We start from the raw sequence: 6,000 nt of genomic DNA, 5'->3' as shown, positions 1-6,000 counted from the left end.
GATTTCACAAATCAACTATGCAAACGTATTTTTACAAACAGGCTCAATGTGTGCTTTCTGGAGAACGTGTGCGCATACATTCATATAAAACTAATATTGCATGTTTTTAATTCAACTTGTCACTCAAACCGTTATGCTGCTAACACAATTTGCACTGAACATTTCTATATTAAATTAGAAAAATAAAACAAATCATCTGACTTTTGCATTCCGCTCTGCATTTACAATAAATAAAATGTATTCATATAAACAGATAAATGGATGAATAACTCATACATGAATTATAATAGCATTTTGAAACGATTAGTTTTACTCATTGTGTTCAGCTCGCTTACAGAGGTGTATTAGTTTGACAAATTGCATGCAATAAAGCCAAACTCTAATGAAAAAAGCCCATGGACGCTGGATCGGAAGGTGAGCATTTTTGTCATATGGAATTAGTTGTAGGTTGTATTCAGCAAACGGAAACGGAAGGCATATTGGATTCATTTGTTCTGACAAATTGGTAATTTGAAGAGAAAAAAATGAGATTGCATTTCAGGCTTTTAATCAGAGAGGCATTAGTTAATTTATCAAGCACTGTATAATTTGTCTTTGAGTGTTCCTGTATTTCTCTCAGTAATAGCATATCCAGTTTGGCTCTCTTGGGTCGTTCTCAGCTAATTAACGTGTGGCTGAATCCTATTGCATTATCACGATTGAACCTGCTGTACACAACACTGACTGCAATAACAATGTTGAGGGAATAATAATAAAAAAAAATACAGGCATACACAGAGAAGCTAAAGTAATTCTAGGTCAACAGTGATTTCCTGAAACTCCACAATAAATGTGCCAAACGATATATAGAGTATGTATTAAAAAAAATCTCAAAATAAAGCACAACTCTGATTAAGCATTAGAATTGTAAGTTAATGTAACCCTTTTCACTCTCTCAGTTATTCATTTCCAATAACAGCCCTTCTGAGCATTGCGTCTTGGTTAATTTACAATTTAACACAACCTTATTATAAAATTTGTACCAATACAGTCTGCTCAGAGCTTTGGGCTTTCCCAAGCAGCATTCGACACGTGGGTCAATTAATCAGGACTTGAGAAACAACAGTTTGCACTTTCCATTCAAATAAAACAATTTGTATGTTCCAAATTGATCACGGCATTGATTAACCCGTCAGCTCCGGTTCAGCACAAAGACGGTTCAGGCCGAGGGTTTTCCTTCTAAGAGCTCTCATTGGATCGTTCAGCACCTCTCAGGAGCCTCATGAATATTCAAAGATCCAGGCTGAAGCAGCAGCCTATAGATGCCGGGGAACTCGGGGCGTGACTTTTTTCTTTTTGAGAGGGAAAGCGCATTTATCAACAGCAGATTTAAAGGTCAGCGTGTGGACGCAAACCACAGATACTGTACATCCATACGCCATCACGGTCTCATAAATTATAGTCCAAGTTGAAGCTCCTAAGTTGCAGCTCTAAGGTCAATTATTGACTATTTTTCATGCATCCTCAGGAAATACTATTTAAAGTCCATCGTAACAGGATGCATGTCAGAATCAGGGCAGTTTTAGCATACATTTTATTATGTGACCTTTTTTCTGCAAAGTAGCGCAGCCTAATTGTGAAGTGCAAGCTGCTCATGGCAGGCAAAGCGAGAGAGACATTAGAAGAATGAGTGTGGCACCATCTGTGGGCAGGAAGTGATGAGGCGAAACCTGGCGGAAACGTGACGGGACTCTGCTCTTCATTACATTACTAAATGCTGCCGAACTGTTCCGGCTCGAGAATGTCTAAATTCAGTCTCTAACTGCAGGCACTTCTGTTTGGTTTTTATAAACATTACCACCAAATCAATCAGCACAGTCAATAAGAATGCCTCCATGGTTCTTTGCGGCATTGTCCTGCAAGTTTAGCAAAGCATGATGTTTTTTTTAAAGTTTAAAAAAGTTCCTTAAATAACATTATAAAGGAAAATATACTTTAAGTTTACAAAAAAATGTATAGTTTCATTCAGAAGTAAAATGTTAACAAATCTAATGTTACATAATATTCTATTTATTTCTACAAAATATTTATATTTCAAATGTTCTATTTAATTTTTTATGCTACTCAAGAAATATTTCTGAAGGATCATGTGACACTGAAGACTGGAGTAATGATGCTGAAAGTTCACAGAAATAAATTACACTTTAAAATATAGTCATTTTGAATTGTAAAAATCTCTCAATATTACTCCTTTTACTGATCAAATGAAAGCAGTAATGGTGAGCATAAGAGCCTTATTTAATTCAAATGCATATTAAAGACTAAAAAAAGTTTTCAATGGGACTTTCAATGACTTTTACCTCTTAAAGGGATAGCTCACCTAAAAATTTAAATGATCCCATAATTTTCTCACCCTTAAGCCATCATAGGTGTATTTTCTCATTCTCTCACCCTCAAGCCATCATTCTCCTTTCAGACAAATACACGAGTTATATTTAAACATGTCCTGGCTCTTCCAAGCTTTATAATGGCACTGAATGGCATCCCAAAAAAGTGCATCCATCTATTAGAAAAGTACCCCACACATCTCTGGGAGGCCTTTTGAAGCGAATCGATGGGTTTGTGGAAGAAAAATATCAATATGAATATTTAAAACTTCATAAAGTAAAATATCTAAGCTTCTGGTGGACCACTTTTCATAATATTCAACTTATGAAGAACGTGTAACGCCTCTCGGAGTTCAAAATGCTAACATAGTTTTTCAGTCTGATCGTTGCACCGTTTTTCGCTTTTTTGAGAAACTGAAAAACGGAAGGTCGTCCGCCGGAAGCTAGACATTTTACTTTATAAGGTGTTAAACATTTTTCTTACAAGAAACATGTGTGGATTACTTTTATAATGGATGGATGTTCTTTTTTGGGTTCCCATTCACTGTCATTATAAAGCTTAAAAGAGCTAGGACATTTTTTAATATAACTATGATTGTATTCGTCTGAAAGAAAAATGTCATATACACCTAGGATGACTTGAGGGTGAGTAAATATGGGGTAATATTCATTTTTGGGTGAATTAAGAGTTAAAAGTCATTAAAAAACAGTCAAGAAATCAAAACTGACTCTTTAATATAACATTTTCATTTTTGGGTGAACTATCCCTTTAATGACTAAATATTTTAACCAAAATGCACCAATATTTTTTGGCTTTCACAACAAAACACATTGCCTGTTCTCACCCTTCCATACGGTCTCCGAGCTTGAGTGTCTATCTTTCTCCGACTCCTGAAAACAACAGGTGCAGTGGCTCCAGTGGAGGATCCAGATTCGTCTCTGGTGTGTGTGGGCCGTGGAGGACTCATCTGGAGATCCAGCCTGGACGGGCGGGGGGAGACAGTCAGAGCCGTGGTTCTCTCGTCGGGCCTCTCGCACGCTTATTAACTTCAATCCAAACTCATGCCAAATCACTCAGAACATTCCCTTTGTCTTCCTCGCCATCTTTCACAGTCCATTTTGTTTTGTTTTCTAAATGACAAAATAAAATACAAAATGTGTAAAATAAAACTATGATTTCAACAGTCATAATTTAAGTTCCACATGAATTGGCTTTTGCAAACCATTTTATTTCTGTAATGTGAAGGTCAAATAGGAAATTGCGAAAAATATATGACTTTTACCAGTAGCACTTTAGGTAACACTTTTATTTTACAGTGTCCTTGTTACATATGTTACGTGTATTTACTATAGTAATAACAGTAAATTATACATAATTACACGCAAATAACCCTAATCCAAATCCTAATTATTTAGTAAATACATTTATTACTCAGTATTTAAATATATATTTACACTGCAACACTGACACCTTAAAATAGTGTAACCACACTTTATTTTACAGTCCTGTTATATATATATATATATTAGTAATTACAGTAATTGGGTAATAACTAGGTACTAACCCTGAACCTACCCCTACCCCTAAACCTAACCTTAACCCACACTGTAAAGAATATGGTTAAAATGTATTTTAAGGTGTCATAGTTACAGTGTAATTATATATTTAAGTACTAAGTAAAATTAATTAACTATATGTACTTACTATATGGCAGGGGACAATGTAAAAATATTTTGTTGGTTTAACTTAAAAAAGTAAGTAACCTGGTTGCCTTAAAAAAACATTTTTATTGAAGTTTATTGAAATAAAAAATTTGAGTTGATACAATGAAGGAAATTGGTTTAATAAATAGAAACTCAAAATATTATTTTATCTATTGTTTCACTGCGTCATCACAAATAAAACACACACAACTACCCAATATGCTCAATACATTTTTTAAATAATATTTTAATAAAATTGTTGATTCTCAAAAATGTTTATTAACTCAAATTTTAAATTTCAATGAACTCAAAATTAAGTCAACCAGGTAACTTATATTTTAATATTTTTAAACTTAAAAATATTTTTATTACAGTGTATATGTAACATATACAAGGACACTGTAAATCTTTTATCAAATCAACATAGATAATTAATGTGCAACATATTTTGAGTTGCTTTTTATTAAGTAATTTACCAATCTCCTGTGTTGTATTAACTCAACATTTTAACCAAGAAACTTGCTTTTTTTACGTTAAACCAACAATTTTCTTTTTAATTTTTTTTTACAGTGCATGTAGTTACCACTGTAAGTACAGGTAAAGTGCAATCCTTTTATCTAATGGGCATTAATTACATTCTGAAAATTGACAGGTGCTAAAAAAGACAGGTGTTTGAAAATAAGAGGGCATCGATATAGAAAAGGCAGTTATACATTTTGTTGCTTTGGAATAACATGCATTGCTTTGGAAATGAAACATATTTCTTTGCACATGTCTATATTACTATTCTCCTAGTACATTAGCTGACCATAAGTGTGGTGGGATTTTGGAGCTCCTTTCTGTGCCCCCTCCATCTCCCTGATGAATATTCAGGACTCTAGCGCCTTTTCACAGCAATAATAGGCCAGCCATTGCCGGCCTGCCTTTGGGGGAAAGACTCCACGAGAAGCAGATTATTTCAACCTGTGTGTGAAAGAGGCTCATTCTTTCTTAAGCCGCCTTCCAAAGGATGAAATCTTACTTGCAAAACTCCTGTTGCCGCCCCGGAGCAGCGACCGAGACGGCTTACAGGTGGCCTCGACGCTCGGAGGCGACAGAACCAAACCCCTGCAGCCCTCCATCATCGCTGTCATCCTCAACTCCCAAATTGTCCCAGAATGGAGGAACGAGCTGGATTCGTCTTGGGCTGTTTTGTCCAAACTGGCGGTGCAGATGGGATAATGACTTTTACAAACAGCATTCTGATGAGAGGAGGGGAAAAGGAACGGTATGTAAAATGCACAAAGGCCTCCATAAGCACATCGGGCTCTGCATCTGGAACAAACTAAAAAGATGTTTAATAATTTAGAAGCAAGCAGGCAGGCCTGCTGCAGCTGTTGTGTGCAGACGAGCATGAAAGGCGTCTATGTGGCAGCTGGCTCGTGCCTCTCCCCTGGTTTCGGTGTGGTGAGGAGACGGCAGATTTGGGATTAGTCAATCCCTGATACTCCTGCCCATCTGCCACCAAGACCTCTCCGCTAACTCGCTCCTACAAGAGGGGGGTGGGGGGGGGGGGAAGCAATGCACCGTACACATAATAAAATGGTCCTGGATGCTGATTGGTCAATAGAGTGTTCTAGCATGCTAAATTACACAATATAGTAACTGTTATGATGCAAAACACCTGTTCGACCATCACTGTGCTGCTCCCATAGCGGATCGTTATTTGTGACATTAATAAAATGTTTTAATGAAATGGTGTCTTTATTATTTTTAATGCACATTAAATGTTTTATTAAAGTAATAAGGCACTTTTGATTAGTTTTCGCTGCTTAATATAGTTTGTGGGAATTGTAATACACCATTTAAAACTTTGGGGTCAGTAAGACTTACAGTAATACTTTTATTCAGCAAGGAAAAACATTCAACTGATCAAAAAAAGTGACAGTGA

The sequence above is a fragment of the Pseudorasbora parva genome, chromosome 21 (assembly GCF_024679245.1).
Source record: "Pseudorasbora parva isolate DD20220531a chromosome 21, ASM2467924v1, whole genome shotgun sequence".
Lineage (NCBI taxonomy): Eukaryota > Metazoa > Chordata > Actinopteri > Cypriniformes > Gobionidae > Pseudorasbora > Pseudorasbora parva.
The sequence above is the reverse complement of the archived record's forward strand: the minus strand, read 5'-3'. Positions refer to the sequence as shown.